General features: G+C 41.7%; 2 protein-coding genes across 5 annotated transcripts in view; one reads left to right on the forward strand and one right to left on the reverse strand.

Annotated features, from left to right (window-relative positions):
• The window catches only part of cldn5a (claudin 5a), a 31,111-nt gene extending 10,905 nt beyond the window's left edge, over positions 1–20,206 (reverse strand). Inside the window, exons 1-2 of one of the 3 annotated variants that reach the window (XR_007957693.1) lie at positions 20,166–20,206; positions 7,477–7,841 (exon numbers count right to left, since the gene is read on the reverse strand). The gene's annotated coding sequence lies outside the window, so the exon portion shown is untranslated. Of the gene's footprint in view, positions 1–7,476; positions 7,842–16,589; positions 16,774–20,165 lie in introns of those variants that run through there. The other 2 variants (XR_007957692.1, XM_052032380.1) reach the window with 2 other exon arrangements.
• A 38-nt stretch (positions 20,207–20,244) lies between these two features.
• Positions 20,245–25,193, forward strand: part of zgc:63587 (uncharacterized protein LOC393431 homolog) — a 116,800-nt gene continuing 111,851 nt past the window's right edge. The window contains exon 1 of one of the 2 annotated variants that reach the window (XM_052032378.1): positions 20,245–20,385. The gene's annotated coding sequence lies outside the window, so the exon portion shown is untranslated. The remainder of the gene's footprint in view (positions 20,386–25,193) is intronic. The other variant, XM_052032379.1, reaches the window with a different exon arrangement.

Genomic DNA, 25,193 nt, shown 5'->3' on the forward strand with positions numbered 1-25,193 from the left:
CACTGAGCAGAATTGGGGATGTGATGGAGTTGGTCTTGGTGATGGCAGAGATACATAGACCAAAGATCATCTTGATGTCCAATATAACACCAAGGTTCTGAACTGGCTGGTTCACTCTCAGACTGTTGGCAGGGAGAGGAATGGAGTTGATGGCTTGGGAGCAATTCACAGTGACAATGACTTTGGTCATTTTATATTTAGTTGGATGGGACTGGTCCAGGATGAGAATGGAGAGGGAAATCATTCAAGGCGGCAGATAAAACTACTTGCTCCTAGATGCTTGGGTGAATAAGCCGTCAATGTCTGGGAGCTTGGCCTCTAAGCTTCATCTAAGAGTTGGAAATAAAAGAGAGACAAACGTTCTTCATTTTAAGTCATATAGTTTTATAAGAACTGAGGAAGATCAGAACTTATTCCTAATTTATATGCAAGTATTTGATACAGACTTCCATGAAAAGCAATTAGTCTCACTCCAGATAGAGAGTTGGATGGTTATTTAGTTAAGGATAAGCATAGATACAGGTGGCTAAACAACAATTTGGTGAGGACGTAAGGAGAGAAAATTGGAAGAAATTTTTTTAGAAAAAGAAATTAAACAAATGCATGGCCAGGCACAGCAGGATACGGCCCTAATGTGGGCAAATGGAGTTAGTGTAGCTGGGAGAGAAGGTCGGCATGGATATGGTGGGCTGAAGGGCCTATTGTTGCTCTGTACCACTCAATGTCTCAAATCTGCTAAATATACTTTGTATGGGATGTTCATCTTGTAAAAGAGTGAATATTTTAAAGTTCATGATGGAATTGTGGTAAGATCAGTCCCAGGACTGTTATGGGATATTGAACAGATTCTGATGTCCAATGCCTAAAAACCCCAGTCATAGTTCATTCATTTAAATAAGGAAACTATTATTGGGACAGTTGGTACAGTCTGAACAAAAACTAGGCTGCTAATAAAACTTTAGAATTGTGACTTCAAGTCCATAACTAAAAATATAATTTTCTGGTGATACACAGTTGCAATAAAAACACACTTCATGAACTGGTCTTCAGAAGTGATTCACATTACTAATCCTGCCCTCCCTACGATAAGGGTGTGCACTACCATCATTGCCCGAAATCTCCTTTTCTCACTGATTATTTGCTCAGTTTGATTTAGACTTTCTTTGTAGTAACATTTCTCATTTTTGGTATATACTAATAAACGGCCACTGTATTCTATTTACAACTCCAACATCCTTCCAATAGCGACATGCCCAGAAGAATGTGTGGAACTCTAGATAGGATGAATTGAATGTCTTGTGCAAATTCAACATCACGTCCTTGCTTTACTAATTAACAGGATCAAATTTAGATATTCATGATCTTTACTAATTGTACTCCCATCATTACCGACGCATGTATCTGCATTCCTCAATCTCTCTTTCATAGTCCCTTTTTTCTCAGAATGTACTACTTCACATTCCACCACATTCCCTTTATCTCCACACTCTGATTTCGTCAAAAGGTTCAATTAAATTAGTCAAGCTTGATTTGCCCTTTACAAATCTATGCTGACTCTCCCTAATTAACCCATGTCTTTCTAAGTGTTTGCTAATTTCATCATGTAAAACATACTCTGGAAATTTACCCACAAAGGGTGACATTCACTTGTCTACAATTTTCTGGCTCCTCTATTTAAACTGAAAAATTACTTGACACCATATTTTAATGTAACATTTCATCCATTACAACCTGTATCTTTCAAGAAATCAGTACTAGTTGGCTACTTTATTGTTAATGAAGACTCTGTATCTCTGGTCTCAAGCCTTTCTCTGTTGGATTCAGCACCAGTTTAGTGGCAACCAGTGTTCCCACAGTCATAGACTGGGGAATAATCAGATTTGGAAAGCAGGAAATGAGTAATACAAACACAGCAGCTCCACAGACCACTGAAAAATACACTGATATCTCTTAACTATGAAGTCAAGGAAGATATAAGTCTTGACGTCCATTGGAGGCATTTATATTGTGACTTTCTAAACCTCTGGATATCATGTTGTCGAGATTCATACAGACATACACCTCAGAAACACCCCTTTAGCCCACAGAGTCCACGCTGACCATCATGCAACCACTTACACTAATCCCATTTTACTCTGCCCACATTCCGTCAACTCCCCTAGATTCTACCACTCACCCACACCAGGAGCAATTTACAGCAGCCCATTAACCCGTCAGCTCACGTGTCTTTGGGATGTGGGAGGAAACCAGAGAAGTATGGATAGCGTAGACTGCAGGAAAATTTTCTCCGTATCAGAGGTAGATAAAGTAGAGGACACAGATATAGGGTAAAGGAAAAAAGAGTTAGAGGGGATCTGAGGGGACATTCTTTAGTCTGAGAGTGGTGAGTACTTGGAATGAACTGCCTGAGTGGTGGAAGCTGGGTCCCTGACAACATTTAAGAAGTGTCTGGATGAGCACTTGAATCACCTAGGCATGGAGGGCTATGGAGCAAGTGCTGGGACATGGGATTAATGTGGTAGGGTGCCCACTGGTTGGTATGGACAAATTGGGCTGAATGGCCTGCTTCCGTGCTGTACAATTTTATAACTCAATGAAACCTGGGGGAAACCTGCACAGTGACAAGGAGAATGTGCAAACTCCACACAGACAAGACCAGAGGTCAGGATTGAACACCGATCGCTTGAGTTGTTTGGCAGCGGCTCTTCTGGCTATGTCCCTGATTGTCTTCTGGCTCAAAAGGCATAACAGCTTCCTGCTCCTGTCTGTTAATTAGTGATGTATAGGATCAAATAATGAACCAGTTGGAAAACGACAATCATCCATAAACGGCAATCATTGTCATTGCAAGAAGGGTCATAAACAAGTGCAAAATTTAAAGTGCTGCCAAGATAAATGATGCACTATTCTGCCTGTAGAATACTTATCCCAGAAAATGCTTCATTACAGCTTGAAATGGCAAATTCTGTCACCCTAATGCTGATATTAGAATCCCCAAAAGCACTGTGATCTTCAATTGTGAGGTTCCCAATACAGCATCATCAGGATTCCTGTGCTACCATGCACTATGTGTGTCTCAGCAACACTAGTCCGTTGATTTTTTGCATGATCTTGCAGCTGCCAGTGCTTAGCCAAGCAGCTGCAACCTCAGCAACTAGCCCTTAAGGAGACATACCACAATATAAGTAGTATGCTTCTAATTGGCTGGGAGTGCTGATGCATAAGAAAGTAGAAGCTGCAATGATGGGAGAGGCACTGGAGAGGCTTCCTGGGATTCAAAAGGACCTTTATAGTCTGTGGAAGAATAAAATATGCAAGAGAAATATTATTTGTGCAAGGGACTCATGGTGATCCTCCAGGACAATGGCTAGGCATTCCTGATAGGATATTGCCCACTTCTGCTGGCTGAAGGAAAAGTGGATGGAGTTTCCAAGAAAAACATAAATTAAACATAAATTATACACAATTTTTACAAGAAAGAACACAATTAGGACAAAAACACCCCAAAGTCCATTGCAGTGCAAAGTGGTCATAGTGTTGCTATACTGAGGTAGGGATTAGGGTTGTGCAGGTTGGATCAAGAACTAAATGGTCAAAGGGAAGTAGCTGTTAAAGACATAGAGTTATACAGCACGGAAACAGGCCCTTCGGCCCAACTGGTCCATGGCAACAAAGATGCCCATCCAAGCTAGTCCCATTTGCCAGCAATTGGCCTGTAACCTTCTAAACCTTTCCTATCCGTGTACCTGTTCTTGAACCTGGTGGTGTGGGACTTCAGGCTTCTGAATCTCCTGCCTGATGGTAGCTATGAGAAGACGGCATGGCCCGGATGGTGAGGATCTTTGATGATGGATGTTGCCTTCTTGGGGCAGTGCCTCATGTAGATACTACCAATGGTGGGGAGGGATTTGCCTGTGATGTATTGGGCTGAGTCCACTATTCTCTGCAGCTTCTTGTGTTCCTGCGCATTCGAATTGCCGTACCAGACCATGATGCAACCAGTCGGGATACTTTCAACAGTACATCTGTAGAGGTTTGTTGGAGTGTTTAGTCACTGCCGAACCTCCTTAACCTTTTAAGAATCTAAAGATGCTGGCAAACCTTTCTCGTGATCGCATCTATGTACTGGGCTCAGGGCAGGTCATCCGATATGTTAATGCTCAGAAATGTAAAGCTGCTGACCCTTTGAACCTCAGGATGTACCAGAGTGCTTTACAGTAATAAAGTGCTTTTGCGGAGTAACTGTTACTTTGAGGTGGGAATCATGTCTGCCAGTTTGCATATATCTAAAACGTACAATGATCATTGTATGTACAATGATCACTTCCCTCTTAGTGATGTTGATTGAGCTGTGGATGTTGTGCAGGGCATCAGGAGAACTCCCCTTTGAGCAGTGCCGCAATGCAGACAGGGGCACTGTTTAACAGTTCATTCAGAACACAGAACCAGTGATGCAGCACTCCCTCAGAATGGCACTTAGTTACGTGACATACTCGGATCACTTCCATTGAAACAGAGAAAGCTAAAAGGAGATTATGAAGGATTGTGCTAAAATGAATAAGGAATGACTATTGTCTGTCATTGGGAAATCAAAGATGAAGGTTCATTAATTTAGCATGGTTACCAAGAGTTGCCAGAGTATGAGATGTCCTGGGCCCCCCTGTACTGTTCTCTGCTGTTACTGGCAGATTTGTGATAGATCAGAGCAGCAATCTCACGGGCTCTCATGATTCCACCATACAGATCAAGTTAGAACAGTGCTGTGTGCACAGTTGGATAATCCCAGCTGCAGCAGCATTGGATATGATCAAGCTACACTGGAGAGTGGGGAATCACTCAGGGCTGTTGCTTTTAATTCTAGTCCAGTGACCCTGTGCATGGAGGTCGGGTGCTGACAGGATCAGGCACAGCTTTGATGTCCCCCCTACTGTTGCCGTCAGGGCCTTGTCATTATCTTACAGAGCTGTCTTTATGATAAGTTCAAGTGAAAATCAGCCTGCTAAAGACCATGAAGGCAAATGAAGACTTGGCGAAGTGCAGCACTGTAGCTGTGTATAGATCCATAGTTCCAGTGTGGGTCAGCAGCTTGAGGGTAGGAAAGACATGGAAATAACTGAACAATTATATTCAGTTTATATTTTCAGTATCACCTTGCATCTGCAATATCACCTGGATCCAAATTTCAGTGTGATAGACACCAAAACTTGATATGATTCCTGTCTCTTTGGAAGCAGAGAACTTTATTAAGTATCACCATTCAAGACTACAGGATGCCCTAAGGCAAGGCACAACCATTCAAGTGGCTTTAAAGTGTAGTCAGAATCATGGAAACATAAGAGCACAGAAATGGGCCCTTTTGGCTCACCTTGTCCATGCCGACTGTGATGCCTGTCTATGGTAATCCCTTTAGTCTACATTAGTCCTGTATCCCTCTATGCCTTTCCTATCCAAGTACCTGCCCAAATGTCTTTAAATATTGTAATTGTGTCTGTCTCCACCACCTCCTCTGGCAGTTCATTTCAGATATTCACCACCCTCTGTGTGAAATACTTACCCCTCGTTGTTATGATGCAGGGAACATGATGCATATATTATAACTGTGCAAGATGCGTAGTGTTCAAAGGCTGAATGGATTGATTTAATCAGAACTCAGATTCATTTTGTGATATTTTATTCTGAGAGCATTTATCCTTTGAAATGAATGATTCCATAGACTGCAAATAGTTAGCTTCAATGATTAGCTCTCATGTTTTTATACCATATTAAGAGAACGTTCTTGTAGGCTGTTCCTCTTCAACTGAAAATACAACTCTGTCAGATCAAAAGATCTATAGTCTTTGGTGGTTAGAAGCCTGAGGGGTGATCTTATTGAAACTTATAAGATCTTTAGATGGCATGTCAGGATGTTTCCACCAATGGGAGAATCTCAAACATGGGAACACAGTTACGTGTCATTTAAAACTGAGGTGTGTGGGAACATTCTCACAGGGGATGGCAAATCTCTGGAATTCCCTCCCCAGAGAGTTGTGGAAGTGAGATTTCTCAAGGTATTTAAAGAGAAAATAAATTCATTTATGAAAGATCAGGGAATTGAGGGCTATGGAGAACTGGCACAGAAGAAGTATTGAGGCCTGAGGAAGATCAACCATGATCATATTGAATAGCTTGAAGGGCCGAGTGGCCTGTCCTGCTGCTATTTTCTTATGTGCTGATGTTATTATGTCAGGAGCTTGCTGTGTGAATATGGTAACACTGAATATTGTGGGGAGCAGTGAATCCAAAAGACACAAAATCACAACAAAATATCAATGTTCAAATTAAGGCCATCAGCCGACGAAATTCACATTGGAAGAGAAGGTCGAACTGCGACAGGACAGTGACAGACTGAGGAAAGTTACACAGAATTGAGAAGGGAGACTCCATTCTGAGGAAAGGAGGTTAAATGGGTGAAAAGGAAATGCTCAGAACTGAGGGAGGAGTGTAAACTGAAAAGGATATTCACAGTGAAGCCAAAACTGAGGGAAAACAAAAGCAGGGGGTGTGGAAAATCAGGGGAGGGGAAAGGAGAAACTACAAGAAAGCAGAATTGGGGAGTGTGAGTTTTGATTGAGAGACACTGTGAATCTGGGGTCGAGGTGGAGGGAGCAGATTTAGAGATCAGATCAGAGACCATTGGTTCAGACAGACTGCAAAGCAAAGGGGCTATTAAAATAAAGAAGCAAATATAACATTGGGGTAGAAGGCATGGAGAGAGCAATTTAGAACAAATTTAAAAAATCAGGTTGAGAAGGGTGCAGAACTGTAAGGTTAAAATTCTGTCTGGCACAAGCAAATTGGGGGCCAAGTCTTATCATGGGTAGACATCCATGATAAAATCTACCATCATCTTCAATGCACGAGGAAGAGGGTGTTTGGAGAACAAGACTTTAGATCTGGCACAAATCACGTGGTCTACCAGGCTGCAGTGTTCCCTGCTTTCCTATATGCTTCTAAGGCATGGACTACCTATAGCAGGCATCTCAAGGTGCTAGAAAGATATCACCACTGGTGCAAACCAATAATAATGTCCTCTCCCACGCCAACATCCCCAGGACTGAGGTCCCAATTACACTGTCAGTCCCACTGGGCAGGTCGTGTTGTTCACATGTCTGATGCCAGAACTTTCAAATCAGGCAGACAGAGGAAAATATTCAAGGATATGCTCAAAGTCTGAAAAAACTGCAATGTTTCACTGACTACTGGGAATCCCTAAGCTATGACCACTTAAAGTGGAGAAGGAGCATTTGGAAGGTAGTAATCAGAATCAAATTTATTATCACTGACATATGATGTGAAATTTATTGTTTTGCAGGAGCAGTACAGTGCAAAGACATAAAATTACGATAAATTAAATAAATAAATAAATAAATAAATAAATAGTGCAAAAAAATGGAATAATGAGGTAGTGTTCATGGGTTCATGGACTGTTCAGAAAGCTGATGGTGGAGGGGAAGATGCTGTTCCTAAATCACTGACTGTGGGTCTTCAGGCTCCTGCACCTCCTCCCCGATGGTAGTAATGAGAAGAGGGCATGTCCCGGATGGTGAGGGTCCTTAGTGATGGACGCCGCCTTCTTGAGGTGCCGCCTCTTGAAGATGTCCTCGATGGTGGGGAGGGTTGTGCCGGTGATGGAGCTAGCTGAGTCTACAACCCTCTGCAGCCTCTTGCGATCCTGTGCACTGGAGGCTCCATACCAGGCTGTGATGCAACCAGTCAGAATGCTCTCCACCGTACATCTGTAGAAATTTGCTAGAGTCTTTATTGACATATCAAATCTCCTCAAACTCCTAACGAAGTAGGACCTTGAGTCAGGAGCACACAGAAGCTTAGTGTTAGTGGCAGAAGGAGTAAACACTTCATAAACCACCTGCCTGCCTGTCCCACCAGGTATCAACTGCCCCCTCTGTTGTTCTACATTGGCCGCATCAGCCACCTCAGAATCTACAAAACTAAGTCATCCTCCATCCTGAGGGACTGCGTCAGAAGATAATTGAAAAGAACCAGACACCCAGGAAGTATAGTTCATGGACAGGCGCTGAAAAAATTTAAAATATCGGTTAACAAGGCACAAGGAAGGAGCCCTGTCCGTAGTCACATGGGTAAAGTACAGAAAGAAAAAACATTAAACATGGGAAAGAAAGACTGAAACTAGAATTGAAGAAGGGATTGTTCATTGGATAAGTGTTTCCTTCTATGCAGAGTTCCAAGTCATTCTGAATCTTGATTTTCTACTTCCCTTTCTAGTTTCAATCATGTTTCTGCGTGTGGGTAATTACTGAGGAAGCTCCCTGCTGTCTGGCACTAGGAAAGTCATTGCAAGAGTCCATCTCAGGTGCCTCCTTCAAGTGACTGAAGAACATCTTCCAAAGTCACCATGTGGATTGTACCCATCAGGAGGCACTGCTCCCATTGCCACACACAGTACAGGGAGCACCAGTAACAACCATACAGGACCATTACTGGCCTCTCAACTCTCAAAAGCCTTTAACTCTTGCCAACTAGGAGTGACTATGGAGGACCCTTCTCAAATTTGGTTGTCACAAAATTTAGTTACTATGCTGTCTGCTCTAGATGACACACAAGCCAAGATCTTCACCAATAGATCCACCACAGACACAACTCCAGAACTGATGGGAGGAGATGTAAAGATAAGTCATTGCACCAACCCTCTTCTCAACCTTCTTCGCACCTGTACTTCACCTCACTTCCAAGAAGAAGCTTCCCATTGGAGAGAATTCATGGGATGTATTGTTCAATCTCTCTCACTTCCACTGCAGAATCAAGATCACTTGAACATTGTCTCTACACCTTCCCCTCTTTTCTTTATCCTGGCTATCTCCCCTCTACTCTTTCAGTCCAGATGAAGGGTCTCAACCTGAAACATCGACTGTCCATTTCCCTCCATAGATGCTGGCTGACCTGCTGAGTTCCTCCAGCATCCAGCATGTGCAGTCTCTTGTGCCTCCATTGTATTATAGTACACAGGCAAATCTTGTTCATATTCAAAGCTCTAAACCACTGTTGATTCCTTCAGTGAAACATTTAGGAGGATAGGTGGGAAACTAAGAAGATATTCTCCTTGACTAGCCTGGTCCCATGGAGCAACAGTGTTGCTTGGCAATCATGATCTATCACAAGATCCTGGTCAACTTGGGTCATTTATCATAACTTGGGAACTACCTGTCTGTGAGGGCAGGCATAGAAGATGGAATCCACCACCACCACTAATGCGGCAGCATAACCTTTGCCTAAATGTAAGAAAGAGTGTTTAACTATCATGACCTCGAATCTGACACCTAAGTTGTGGTCTACTGAGCTGTAGTGATCCCAGCTCTTCTGTATTTATCAGAGACATGGACTCCTATCAGCAGGCAACACAAAGTACTGGAGTAGCACTAGAATTGGAATTGGTTTATTATTGTCACATGTAAAATAAGATATCTTTATTAGTCACATGTACATCGAAACACACAGTGAAATGCATCTTTTGCAAAGAGTGTTCTGGGGACAGCCCGCTAGTGTTGCCACACTTCTGGTGCCAACATAGCATGCCCGCAACTTCCTAACCCGTACATCTTTGGAAGGTGGGAGGAAACCCGAGCACCTGGAGGAAACCCATGCAGACACAGGGAGAACGTACAAACTCCTTACAGCCAGCAGCAGGAATTGAACCCAGGTCACTGGCGCTGTAAAAGTGTTATGCTAACCACTACACTGCCATGCCAGTGAAAAATTCATCTTTTATTCTGTTCATACGGATCAGTTCATTACACAGTGCATTGAGGTAGTACAAGGTAAAACAATACAGAATGCAGAATAAAGTGTCACAGCTACAGAGAAAGTGCAGCACAGGTAGACAGTAAGGTGCAAGGTCTTAACAAGCTAGACTGTCCCACCAATGCTGTCTACACAAAATCCTCCTAATCTATTAGCAGGATAAAACTATATCAGGCACCTCTCTCAGGTTAACATCCCAACAGTGAGGAAGTAATCATTCTCGTCCACCTTTGATGGACGGGGCACATATGCCTGACACCAGACTCCCAAAGCAGGTACACTGCTCTGCACTGTCACAGCAAGTGTTTTCCAAAAGGACAGAGAAAATATTTAAAGGAGGTCTCCTTGAAACATCCTCACTGGGAATCCTGAGCTCAGGACGTCTTAACCTGGTGAAGAAGCATCTGGAAAGACTCCAGGCACCCTGAGTCTCCCACAGGGAACACAGACAGCAGAAGGAATGTGCAATAATCAATCAGCCCTCAGCCATCTATCACCCTGTTGAGCTCCAAATGTTCCACCTGCAACAGAGTCTGTGGATCCCACATAGGACCCCTTAGTCACACAGAACCCAGGGAACTGTCCTGGAAGAAAATCACCCTCAGGTCCAAGGGGCTGACTAAGGAGGTTCAGGGTTTCTGCTCCTGACTGTTTGAAGTAGTTTCAAAGGCTGTGCTGTATTCTTTTTCCATGATTGGCTTTAAATCAGCTGGACTTTTAAAAGGTTTTTGTCTTGGTGACAGCAGTGTAGCCACTACACCAAGTGGTACTTGCAATGAATTTTAAAAAGCAAACAAGCTGGCTTCCTTGTTGATGTCATTGCCAGAATACAGAATAGACTGTGTGAGAAGGAAACTTGATATGCAAGCAGGTCTCTTTTATTGTGTTAATGTAAGTGAACTATCAGCCCAGGGAAAGTCGATAGATTCATGAAGAGGAAATTTACCTATTGAATTTTGGAAGATATCGGGAAGTTAAATACAGGAAATAGTCAGAGTCTTCCTCCACTTGAAATGTGTGGAGGTTTTACCCTGGTGCATTTTCTTTTGGGAGATTCGAAGGGAGATGTGCTGAGAGATAGGAAGAACCTACCAGTAAAGTTGCTTTGTGAATTGGGAAACATGTCAGGCTTGAATCATGGAGTCATACAGCACAGAAACAGGCCCTTCGGCCCACCCCGTTCATGCCGACCATCAAGTACCCGTCTATACTAATCCCATTCACCAGCACCTGAGTGCTTGTCCAGACACTTCTCAACATTGGGCGAGTCTCTGCCTCCACCACCCAGTAAGGCAGAGCATTCCAGATTCCAACCCCCCTCTTGGTGAAAATCCTCCTTAAACTCTTACCCCTTACTCTAAGCCCTTGCCGTCTGAATTTAGACACCTCTGCTATGGGGAAAAACTTCCCACTATCTCTCCTATCATTGGAGATTCCACAGTTCAGGCGCACAGCATGTCCGACATTAAAAACTGTAACTTAAAATGGCTGACCAACATTGCCATCTTGGAAATGTGAAGGGCAAGAAAAGGCAACATAAAAGATTCTTCAATTTAAAAGCCAAGCTATTCAGATTAAATGTAAACATACTCTGTGATTTGTTCCGATAAATATTTGATATTAGAAATTTTAAATAAAGCATTATTTTAAATTTATTACGTCCACATAATTGTTTGAAAAGTTTATTAGGCTGCTTTTGAAATCAGAAAATTTGATTTTAACCTTCAAAAAGATGCCTGATAGAGTTATAAAATAAAATTAAGAAAAATCTGGAAACACCTAGTGGGTCAGGCAGCATCTGTGGAGAGAGGTACGGGGTGAATGTTTCAGGTTGAAGACCCTTATTCTGATAAATTTATATTGAAATAAGAAATTCCCATGGGTAGTGGAAAAACCAAAAGACAATCACTTCATGATATTTCAATTTTGGCACAAAATAGTGATCTTTTTCATTATTTTATGTTCTAGGAGCTGGCAAAAATAATTACCAGCATATAAATACACATTTATTGTTTGGGGAGGTCAGGGCAGGTAACCTGAGATGCAGCAGCTGAGGCTCCTCCTTGAACTGGTGTACTGTTTTCTACAACTGTGTGGCCTGTTAAACTGCTTCAGAAGAGATTGGCTGACAGCCATATCAAGGGCAGTAGGTTCTCTTCCCCAAAGGCATGTGTGAAAAAATCGGGTACTATAACACTGATAGATTCACTTCATTTCAGAATTTTCATTTTAAGTCAACTTCAGATTCTCAAACTGCCATCTAGAGGATTAGGTCTCTGGATTTCTAGTTCAATTACATTACCATTATGCAACTTTGCTGCTGCAATTTGGGATCAGTTGCAACTTTGGATCACTTTAGACCCTTCATGGTCTGTATTTTCAACACTGATTTTTGTCTTATTTCTTCATTTATAGAATGTGCATGTTGCTGACAATGCCAGGATTTATTGTCTCTCCATAATTTCTCCTCAGTAAAGAAAGCAGTTAAGAGCCAAACATATTAGAGGATCTGGAGTCACATGTAGGCCAGAACGTGTAAGGATAACAAACTTCATTCCTTGATGGACATGGTAGGGGTATCAAAAATAGTAGGGCATAATTTGAAGGTAAGAGGCAGGAGGGGATTTTAAGGGTCGCTTTCTTAACACAGAGAGCAGTTGATATCTGGAATGTGCTGCCAGAGGAGGTGGTGGAATCAGATACAATTACTACATTTAAGAGGAGTTTAGACAGACACTCAAGTCGGCAAGGAATAGAAGGATATGGTCCTAATGTGGGCAAGTAGCATTCGTGTACATGGGCAAAAAGGTTGGCATGAACATGGTGGGCTGAAGGGCCCGTTTCTGTGCTATACGACTCTATGACTCCATGACTCAATGACATTAGTGAACTAATTGGTTTCATGGTTCCTGTTACAGAGACTAGCTTTAAAAAAAATCCAAAGTTAAGAACATAAGAAATAGGAGCAGGAGGAGGCCATCTGGCCCGTCGAGCCTGCTCCGCCATTCAATAAGATCATGGCTGATCTGGCCATGGACTCCAACCCACTGACCTGCCTTTCCCCCATAACCCTTAATTCCCCTACTATGCAAAAATCTATCTGTGTCTTAAATATATTTAATGAGGTAGCCCCTACTGCTTCCCTGGGCAAAGAATTCCATAGATTCACAACTCTCTGGGAAAAGCAATTTCTCATCTCCATCCTAAATCTATTCCCTTGAACCTTGAGGCTGTGTCCCCTGGTTCTATTCTTACCTACCAGTGGAAACAACCTTCCTGCCTCTATCTTATCCATCCCCCTCATAACTTAATATGTTTCTACAAGATCCCCACTCATTCTTCTGAATTCCAGTGAGTATAGTCCCTGGTGACTCAATTTCTCCTTATAGGTCAACCCTCGCATCTCCGGAATCAACCTGGTGAACCTCCTCTGCACTGCCTCCAAAGCCAGTACATCCTTCCTCAAGTACAGAGACCAGAACAGCACGCAGTACTCCAGGTGCGGCCTCACTAGGACACTGTACAGTTTCAGCATAACCTCCCCGCTCTTAAATTCAATCCAACATTCCATTTGCCTTCTTGATAACCTGTTGCACCTGCAAACCAACCTTTTGCGATCCAGGCACAGACACTCCCAAGTCCCTCTGCACAACAGCATGCTGCAATCTTTCACCATTTAAATAATAATCTGATCTTCTATTTTTCCTTCCAAAGTGGATGACCTCGCATTTACCAAATTGTATTCCATCTGCCAGACCCTTGCTACTCACTTAATCTATCTATTTCTCGCTGCAGACTCTCCACATCCTCTGCACAATTTGCTTTTCCACTCAATTTAGTGTCATCAGCAAACTTTATATGCTACACTCAGTTCCCTCTTCCAAATCATTAATGTATATCATGAACAGTTACGGGCCCAGTACAGACCCCTGCGGCACCCTGCTCACCACTGATTTACTTGATTACTTGAATTTAAATTCATGTCTTTGATCAATAGCCTGGTAACTTAACGGCTAAACTTTGGATTTATAAAATGATACATTGAGAATGCCTTGTTTTATTCTTTGCCTATTTTTCGATGATTCAGTAATTCAAGTTAACATTAAAGAAACGTGTTTGGAAATTAAACAGAAGATAATGGTTAATAAACTTAATCCTGATCAAGAAGCAATAGTACGGTGTGGTAAGATCTTAATTCTTTGAATTATATCACAATATTGACAGAACTTACATAAATCAGGGACATCTTCTTATTACTTTCTTTTGCAAAGGCATGGGTGAAAAGTGAAGGTCAGTGCAAAAAGGGAGGTGCCTTTGCTGCTTCAGCAAATTCATAAAGTGTATGGGTGGTCTCAGCTTTGTTTCTCTGTTTGCGTTAAGTTAGCTAACCCAGGCAAAGATATGCTGGGTGGGGGGGAAGATAGAACTGGGCTCAGCATCCTTGGGTTATGAAGGATAAATCAGGCAGAATTAAAGGTCTAACGATTCTGCAGGAGTTAACTAGATTTTCTGTTTCAAGCTTAGCAGAAATCCTGGAGGAAATCTTCTGTTAAGCTGTATCTCGAGAAGATTCCATTGAACACCAAACAAAATTACAGCAACAGTTTGGGAGAACTCCTGCAGAATTTCAAGGCCATGGAATCACTATCTCACAACCATTATCAGAAATTCCTGTTGGAATGCTGATGAGAGCTAGTTTGATTTTATTTACATAATTTCCAGGTCACATAGTCTGGCATTCACTGAATAATGGTCACTTTAAGAATATGTGGAAGACAACTGTGTCTGTGGACCATATCTCAATGAGGGCTCTGCTCATTTGGAAATGGGTGAGAGAAAGGCATAGAAGGCTATGAACCATAGAACAATACAGCACAATACAGGCCCTTCGGCCCACCATGTTGTGCCAACCTTTAAACCATGCCTAAGACTATCTAACCCCTTCCTCCCACATATCCCTCTATCTTAAATTCCTCCATATGCTTATCTAACAATCTCTTCAACTTGACCAACGTATCAGCCTCCACCACTACCCCAGGCAGCGCATTCCATGCACCAACCACTCTCTGGGTAAAAAACCTCCCTTTGATATCTCCCTTGAACTTCCCACCCATTACCTTAAAGCCATGCCCTCTTGTATTGAGCATTGGTGCCCTGGGAAAGAGGCCCTGGCTGTCCACTCTATCTATTCCTCTTAATATTTTGTATACCTCTATCATGTCTCCCCTATGGACGAACTATGGTTAAATACAGATAACTGCAATGGTTGTCATGGACATGTTGGGGCATAGAGCCTATTTCTGACTTGGTAGAGACAAGTAAATACAAATCACAACAGAATTATTATAGAGATCCAATGTGCTTTCAAATCTTCAGTCCCTTCATAAAAATCCACTGTTGTCTCCTGCAGCAACCACCCATCTTTATCTTCTGTTCCTCTCTAGTCCTAAACAGGTTGTCTCTGTCCAATGCATGCCAAACTTCCCTGCAACTTTCTGTCTGTGCCTCCCCAATAGGATTTCCATACTGGCACAAGACTGAAATGGCCCTAATCTAAGATGCAAGTGACATCCCCTATGACTATAAATGTGGTGAACTATCCTTTCTTATGCTTCATGAATTTGGCATCACTACTCCTGCTGAAACTTTTACCTATACCTTTTTCCATTTTATCTGGCTGGGTTCCTCCTTCCATCCTCCACAAGTCTGAGCTCCTCCAAAACAATGTTGTTTCCTAACTAGCAGCAAGTCCTGCTTAGCCTTCTGCCCTGGACTTGTTGATTTATATTGGCCCACTTCACCAGTGGCTCAGATGTGAGATTCTTATTCAAATGCTGAAATCTCTCCATGTCCTTCTCTTCTACTTCCTGCATCCCTATTAGCTTCCCATTACTTTCTGCCAATCCTGATCTTCCTTTGTTAGTTGTTGATGACTGTCTAGGTCCTAAGCTCTGGAATTCCCTCTCCAACTTCTTTTTTGCCTCTCTTTAATTCATTGCTTATTAAATAACTAGTGCTCCTTAAAACCTACTTCTTTAACCATGCATTTGGTCACGTCAAGTGTGGTGTTAGAAAAGCTTACCAGAACTTTTACTATGTGATAGGTGCAAGTTATTGTTGATAAGGTAAAGTACAAAGCAATTAGAAGGTAATTTCAAGTTTGGGTTTTGAAAAATTTGTAAATTGCAAGTATAAAGGAGCAGTGAGGACGTGAAGAATTTAACTGTTCTTGGGAAAGAGTGAGTCAAATATGGTGTGATATGTCTTGTTCTAATATAATGAGATGCTAAATGTCCCAGATTCCATTGGACATTTCAGTTTCATCATTGAGAAATACCATTATCTTCCTTCTCTGCAATGATGAAATTCTGTTATTCATGCTCTTGTCCTTGTTCGAAATTTTTGGTGGTGAAAAGGCTTCACAAGTAGGTTCAGATTCCAAAATGTCTCTTAGTAGCTTTAATGCAGTGGAAACAAGGATGAACAGGAGATGGTAGGGAGGGTTTGAAGCCCTCCAGTTTGGAGGGATGAGGTCATGAAGTCAGTGGTTCAGTGCCACTGGAAACTATAAGGTTTGAAATCGTAATAGTAAGGAGTGGGCAAAATGCACAGTGGCTGTTCAAGTTGTAGTTTGAAAACAAGTTGCTCATTACTTTGTTTCCTTTTCTTAATCTCCTTTTCAGCTTGTTATTTTTCAGATTCTTCTTATCACTATTTCTTAACATTATTATTTTGCTTCCTGACCAAACCATGAAGTCTCAGTTGCTACTTACTTTCATTTGATTGTTTTCTTGATCCTTGTTTTGCTCCTTGCTCAGTCTGGCTTATGGAAAAGTTCTTCTGTTTTCTCTTCCCTCTTTTGTACCTTGTTGATCTTACACTCTCCACTCGGGGACTGAGTTCTGTACTGCTTGCTACTCACCAAAAAAAAAGAGATGCAGTGCACATTTTCTAAAACAAAAGATGGATTCTCATCATACAACGTGCAGAACTTCACTTGTGCTGGTGTACAGTTTCCCAACTGCTGGAAGTCTGCCAGGATCTACTTTAAATGCTAATCTCCATGCACAAGGCTAGGCAGGAAATATTGGCAGACTTGCGGGAAGGGAGAGAAGGTTCATAACAGCCAAGATGGATCCTTTCCCAATCAATCATATTTCAGGGTGATCAAGAGAAACATAGACTGATGTGCATTTTCCACTTAAGCATTGTTTCCAAGGCCATAACTATTGCCCAAAACACCACCAGATATTGGTTAATAATGATCCTATTTGACTTTAATTTGATATCAATCAAAAGTAAGGCTGAAATTAAAAACAGAAAATGCTGGAAACACTCAGCAGATTAGACAGCATCTGTGGAAGGAAGGAGAAGAAGTTAATGTTTCAGGTCAGAGACATTTCGTCAAAAGTGAGTAAAAGAGAAAACAAGTTAGCTTTAAGTTACAGAGAGGGTAGAGGGAGGGATGGATAGGACAAAGAGAATATCTCTGATAGGCTAAGGCTAGGGTTGCCGTGGTGATAAGCTGTTGATGAAGCCAAAAGAGTTGGATGCGCTTTATGATGAAAGGTCAATCACCTGAAGCCTTGCGCTGGATATCCAAATGGATGCCAACCGGTTTGCAGCCGCAATGTGCAATCTTTGGTAAGCCCCCTTCCAACTTCCAACAGAGCTCAGTGGGTCGGGCTTCTGGTGGACTCTGCACCACTCAAGAGTCATCGGAAGTGCTGGGGAACTGGGGGAGTTGCTGGTTGGACAAATAACCAGACCCCATACAAATTCATGGTGCATAATGCTCAGTCCTCCCAGGTGCTTGTCAAGAAAGTCCTTGGAGATGTTTACCAGTTGTGTCATTTTTTGGCATGGGGAGGAAACTCATATCCAAACACAAATGTAGTCACCATGTCTAAGACAGAAAGGATGAGAGAAAGGATGTATTTAAAAATATATACAAATTACTTTGCGGTCTGCTTTAGCCATTTTAAAATACATCAATATCCTTCCTACCATAAGATCAAAGATCTGTATTCCTTTCTGGCCCATGTCCCAGACTAAGAAAGAGACCCCCAATCCTTTCCAGGGTCTCACGCAGTCAAAGGTCTCTCACTGATCAATGATTTTGTGCATCAAGAAGTCTCAGTAAAGCATAGGTCCCTGACAGGGGAGGCTACTGGCTGAAGATCAGTCCAGCAGCTTAAGCTGCCAATGGTGTGGCAAGGAATTCTTTTCACTGGCTGGCCAACCTCAAGGTGGACCAATTTCTGTAGGAATTTGGCAATCTGGCCAAATTCCAACAGAGGAATAAAAGACGACCAGCTGCCAGATCAAATACTCATCACGTCAGGCAGCACCTGTGGTAAGAAACAGAACTTCTATGTCTCATGCTACTGACCTGCTGATCACTTCCAGCATTTCCGTGCAGGGAGGATGTTTCCTCTGGCTGAGGAGTCTTTAACAGAGATTGCAGTCTTGAAATAAGGAGTAGGACCATTAGGATTGAGATGGGAAATGTCTATGAGTAGGGTAGTGAATATTTGGAATTCCCTACCCTGGAGGGCTGTGAAGGTTCAGTCATTGATTTCAGTCAAGGCAGCTTTCTGGATATTGAGGGAATCAAGGAATATGGGGATAATGCAGGAAAATTGTGCAGATTGTGTAGAAGATTAGCCTTGATCTTGATGAATGGGGGAACAGGATTGAAGGGCCAAATGGCCTACTCTACTTCTATTTCTTAGGACCTGTTTTATTTCAGACTTCCAGTTTCTTTGTGCTTTCACATCAGTCATGTTGCAGTGATATTTGGTATTGCATCTCCAAGCTCCTCAGCTGTATTGCAGAGAAATTCCATTGTTCCAACAATCTCTACATGCTTCCAAAATATTGTAAATTCTTCTGATCAACTATAAACAATCTTACAAAAATTAAGCATTATGTGGGCAGGTATGGTAGTGTAGCAGTTAGTGTAACACTATTACAGCGCCAGCGACCCAGGTTCAATTCCAGCTGCTGGCTGTAAGGAGTTTGTACATTCTCCCTGTGTCTGCGTGGGTTTCCTCCAGGTGCTCTGGTTTCCTCCCACATTCCAAAGACATACATGTTAGGAAGTTGTGGGCATGCTGTGTTGGCACCGGAAGCGTGGCGACACTTGTGGGTTGCCCCCAGAACACTCTACGCAAAAGATGCATTTCACTGTGTATTTTGATATACATGTGACTAATAAAGATATCTTATCTGTATGCAAAATTATGAAGGGGATAGATAGGTTAGATAGTAAGAATCTTTTTCCCTTAGTGGGGGTGTCTAAAACAAGAGGACATAGGTATAAGTTGAGAGATAGGAGGTTTAGAGGGGATCTAAGGGGAAATTTATTAGTATTACAGAGTGTACTAGTAGCTGGAACAAACTGCCTAAGGAGGTGGTGGAGGCAGATCCTAGGCAAACCCAAGGTCTGTTTCTGTGGTGTGCGATGCTATGATTCTATTACACTTTGAAGTTACGACATTTCCTTTTGAATCACAACCCTGTTTCACTTTAAATTTATTCTTTATTCCCCCTGCATGGCACAATAACTTAGTTTTAGTGATAAGACATTTTGGTTACTTGAATAATATGACTGGAATGTCATCGGCCCCTATGTATCTCCAACAGTACAGATTATAAAACTGCCGACTCTCGTTAAATGTAATCCTGTGGGTTTCATCACATGACCTTTCACCTCTCTTGTCCACTGCCCCACCCAGTCAATACATGACCATCGAAAGAGCTCCAAAATGAGTAATGTACTCTGAATCTTTAAATTAAAACAGTATTTTGAATGTATTTTCATGGTGTGGCAAAGCTGAATTTTCAGGAAATTCAACTGTGCTTTAAGACGACAGTATATTCCAATCTTATTAAAAGTGAAGTTTATAGTTAAGGCGTATCTGTTACATGTCCTTCTTTTCCACAAGTTTTTCTGATTACTCTTTGCAGTAGTGAGAAATAATCAAATTGTATAAATGACTTGAATGAGAACGCAGGTGGTGTGATTAGTAAGGTTGCAAACGATATAAAAGTTGGTTGAGTCGTATATAACGAAGAAGGTTGTTTGAAGATACTGCGGGACATGGATCAGCTGGAAGGTTGGTCAGAGCACTGGCAGATGCCCCTTCTCTCCCTGATCACCCCTGGACAACTGACACAAGGGAACCAGCCCCCACCTGTAACACTGGTCCCTTGAGCAGGACAGGGACAACTCCAGGTCTCATTCCTTCAGCAGCAACCTTGTTGTACTTAAGGAAGCAGCCAGGGGAGAGTCATTCAGCTCAGATACAGAAGTAATAATATAACCAATCTAAATAAAAGTTAACCTGTAACGTGGAAAGACCACCCCTCCAATCGCGCGGGTTGCCGGGATTCTGGATGGATCCCGCGGTGGGGGTTGTCGGGATAGTGGAGGAGCTCTGGGCGCGCTGCCTGATGGGATACTGGTAGAGTGTCACCAGGCGGGCGGTAATGATTGAGTCGTGTAAGGCCTGAGGGAGCGGTTTACACAGAGGCAGAGAGTTGGAGACACAAGGTAGCTTTTGGGTAAGTAGTATGGAGTAGCGGCCCCAGGACAGTGGCAGCGGTTAGAAGCGGGGTTACCGGGTATCAGGGTATCCGGGACTCGGGCAGCCGAAGACTGGGATAAAAACCAATCCGCCTGAGAGAGGAATGTGGGAGGGATTGGAGGGGCGAGGGATGGGAGGGGGGAAGGGGTGGGGTTGGAGAGAGGGATTGGAAGTGAATGAGAGGGGAGAAAACAGTTTGATGGAGAGAAAGGCTTAAAACGAGGAAAGGACCAAAAAGAAACTGGTCTGGAAAGAAGGAAATTCCAATGAACATCTATTATCACCTCCCTCCTACAATCATCTCCAAAGTACTACTATCTGGTCCAAATTGGACCATTTCTATCAATTTCTCGTATTCTGCGAGGTCCGTGTGGTGTCCTTTTATGGTATTACTTGCATATGCAAAACAGCCAGGTCACCACAACTGTTGGGCTACTGGCTGATTGTTGGACATAAATTCCTGGAGCTTAGAGTGCAGCTAAACATCAGCAGATATAATTAACTGGTCTGGTTCTAAGCACTTCACCTTTAGTACTGATTCTAACATTCCTCCACTGTTAGTTCTGATTAAAGCCAACTCTGAATGATCAAAATGTCTTTGAATGTGAAAAGAGCTTCCTACCATTTAACAAGTCCATCAAAACAAAGCAAATTCTATTCATACGACACTTTTTACATGCCTAGGTGACCCAAATACATTTTTTACAGAGTGTAGCACTTGTAAGTGGAAAACTTGTGTACTCTCACCTCCAGGCACTCAAATGTTCATGCCCTCTACCTCACTTAAGAATGACCTTCATCCACACCTTTTTCACTTTAGGGAATAGTTTCTCCCTTGAAACCTGTCACCGCTTGCCAAGTGAAGAGTCCAGTTAACGTTCTGCAATCTAAACCCTGACTAATGCTCAGATTGCACATGACTGTGTGGACCTCCACTGCTTCTCAATTTTCACCACTTTAATTTCTGAATCATCATGCTTTGTTTTAAATACATTTGAGGCTTCCTCCATACTATTTCTTCCATTGTCCATTTCTGCATTCAACTATGTATTCATTTACTTTTGGTTAATTGTGCAGTTCCCATCCAAAGAAGAGTAAGACCTGGAGCTAATCCACCACTGACTTTTGGGACTTTCTCCTTAAACTTCAAACACTTTATCTCATCGATCCTCAAAAGATGAGTGCTTAAACTCTGCCAATTTCTATAGCATTGGTCAGACTCTCTGGTATTCACTATTGTTCAATAAACTGACTTGAGAGGTTTTGTGAAATGAAATATTTTGTTTAAATGTCAGTTGATATACCTAGAGATACAGAAGTATGGAGAAAAGGATGTGTAGATTCTTAAAATCCCAGTGTAATATAGTAGTGGGGTATATTTCCCTACTCTTCAGGAAATTAAACCATATGCCACTAAAGTGCTTTTAGATGTAATCAATCAAATATCATTTTTGCCAAGTTTTATTGGGAAAAGAATAAAATATTTTATCATCTGCAGACTTCACTGGACAAGTATTGTTAAAATTTAAATGTTTCACAATAGTTCAGACATGACTGGCCATAATTTGCTTAATGATTTTTATTTTTTTTCATACTGTAGTTTGAAATAAACTTTTACAAACACATTCTGAGAACCAAGAGGGGTAAACCACAGAATTTTTTTTTTGGTGTACCAGATATTTGTTGCTCTTGTGATAGGTCATATGTTTAGGCCTATAATTGTACATTTAATCCTCCTTCTTTGGTGGATGGCATGATGTGGTGTGGAAGCTAGCTGCTTCCTGATCAAGATAAAGAACCGAAAAGGAATGCTGTCTTATGGAAGATATGTAATCAGTGTAGAACAGTAACCAAGTTTGTGTCCTTCTCTTTTGTTTAAAAAAAGTGTTCTTTGTGTGTGACTTAATTTTATTTAGATTGCATGATCGATTTCAAACCAATGTTTGGAGAGAAAATAGCTGGATGTAATAGTATTGAGTAGATTATAGCATCCTTTGCATCCTATTTGATCACAACTGGGTTTTATTCGTTGTCATTTCCTTGAAATTTTGTTGTAGTTTTATCTTGACTATTGCTCTTGTCCTGTTCTGTGACTGTCTCTCCAGTACCCTGCCTCAGATGATTCCAGATGGAGTATACTCCTCCACGGTGAATGTCATAATTTAATGGGAAATGAGCTCTCATGAGATAATAGTTCATTGAAGAATTCTTCGTTTATCTTTCCCATGGTCCATCCAGTACACTGGAATGGCTATAACATCCAACTTCCATCCTGGCATCAAACCTGATGGCAAGTGTACACTCACTAGGTAGTGATTAGTAGAAGGATCCTGAGTCAATGGCATTGGAGCTAATATTAACATCGTCTAGTGCATCATTATTTGTACAGAGGAGTGTGCTGCTCTTATATTTATTAGATCACTCCCTGATCTTATCCCATTTGAGTTCAGTGAATCCAGATTTGTACAATAAATATTTAAATGATTAGTGGGTCATTTTGAATTATGTATGTACTTTTTTTTTCTTTAAACTTATCTTTGTGTTCTGTATTCACTTGCATGCTGTATAAAGACTGATAGTTTAGGGCTGTCCAAGTTTGTGGATTTGGTGTGTGTTGCTGGAATTTGTTGGAGCAGGAATTTCTGATGTCTTCTATGCACATTACTTTGATAGAGGCATTCCAGATAAGGCAAGTGGTTCACAAATACCAGACTTGTTAAACTCTGGTGTGAGGCTTAAAGCTGGAAATAAAGAATAGAAAACCCATTAGGAAACATTTTTATATTTAGACTAGAATCACTATATGTGGACCTGATAATAGGACTTTCAGATTGAAAGGTTTACTGTATATAAAGCATTTTCAAATCCAGGCTTAGCGTACAAGGAATGGTGAGTACATGGTGAATGAAATGCAGCATCAGAACAAGATCCTCATGAAGTATCTGTTCTATTTTAATTGTAAGGTTGGGGAGTACTCTTGTCTGAGAATATAACTCCTCTGTTCTCACTCCCATGTTTCTTCTTTATAAGGTATTGTCCATCTTGATGCCTTACTCCTTCCCTGTCCTTTGTGCATGCTCTGATATGCCGCAAGTTAAATCCAGTCTCTCTGATTTTTCATTGCTGCTCCATTTTTTCACACAAACATAATCTGTGTCCCACAGCAGAGCTGAGGACATGATCTTTCATTCATTTGTGCAGAACGTTTGAAGTACTGAACTTTTATTTTTGACAGATCAAAGCTACTTTTGTTGAATTGTTGTAACTGCTGCCCCTTTGTTAATTCAGTTTTAAAGGCGTCCTGCTAAATAGTGCATAGATGTATCCATTCCATGCATTATTTAACCATTAAAGAGACAAAATGTCATAAGGATAGCACAACATTTAGAAAGAACAGCTTTTAGAAAGAACAGTTGTGCTAGAAAATCCTCCTGCTGCAAAAAGAAGTAACATTGAAAGTAACTAGTTTTACCTTTGTGGAGGTTACTTGAAAGATCCATAGCATTGATTGAAATTAAGGTATGTTTAAAATAGTGTGGGTTAATTAGAGACTGTAGGCAAGAATTCATAACGTGCAAGTCATGTCCAACTAAACCAGATTTATTTCTTATGCATTGGCTATGCACTGACATCACTACTTGTGATTATACTGTGACATATGATTCACACAAGCCCAACAAAGAGTCAAGCTGAGCCCACTTTTGATTTAAGTCAGTTGTTAATGGATTCAAGCTTTGTTTCAGAATCAAACCTTTTCTCTATTTAGTTATGGAGTGTGGATGTTGCTGATAAACCAGAATTTATAGCGCATTCCTATTTGCCCTGGAGGAGGTTGTGGTGAGTAGCTTTATGGCACAGCTGCTTGTGGTTGAGATACTCCTATGATGCTATTGGGTAGACAGTTCCATGAATTAGACCAAGTGATGATGAAAGAATACTGATATATTTCCAAATCAGGATGGGCTGTAGCTTGGAGGGGAGCTGACTGGAGATGGTGTTCCCATGCACCTTCTGCCTTGTTTACCTTTTGTGGATTTGGTAGGTGTTGTCAGATTATCCTTGGAGAGAAACTGCAGTGTATTTTGCAGATGGTGCACACTGCAGTCATGGTGTGCTGCTGTTTGAGAGAGGGAATGTTTAAAAAGGAAGTTGAGGAGTCTGTTGTTGTTCCTCTTGAATGTTGTTGGAATTGCAGTCATTGAAGCTGTGGAGAGTATTGCATTCCCCTCCTGACATGTGGCTTGGAAATTCTGAAAATACTTTGGCAAGTTGGGGGTGAGTCACTTGCCAAACAATACTCAGCCTCTAGTCTTATTGTGGCATTGAGGTCTTGGTAAAGTCTCTCTTGTTGGGAATGACATTGGCTGGTGCTTGTGTGGCATGAACATTACTTGCCACTGATCAATTCCTGTCTGAATTTTGTTTACATGGAAACAGACCCTTTTGCCGAACTCCTCCATGCCAACCAAGATGCTTACCTGAGCTAGCACCAATTTGCCTGTGTTTGGCCCAAATCCTTCTAAACCTTTCCTATCTATGTACCTGTCTAAATATCTTTTGAAAGTTGTAATTGTATCTGCCTCGACCACTTCCTCTGTTAGCTCATTCCATATACCCACCACTCTCTATGTGTAAAACTTACCCCCCCCCCCCCCCCCCCCCCCCGCCAGGTTCCCTTTAAATCTTTTCCCTCTAACCTTAAACATCTGCTCTCAAGTTTTAGACTTCCCTACCCTGGGGAAAAAAAAACTGTGACCTTTCACCTTATCTATGCTCCTCATGATT

Source organism: Pristis pectinata, chromosome 17, assembly GCF_009764475.1.
Source record: "Pristis pectinata isolate sPriPec2 chromosome 17, sPriPec2.1.pri, whole genome shotgun sequence".
Taxonomy (NCBI): domain Eukaryota; kingdom Metazoa; phylum Chordata; class Chondrichthyes; order Rhinopristiformes; family Pristidae; genus Pristis; species Pristis pectinata.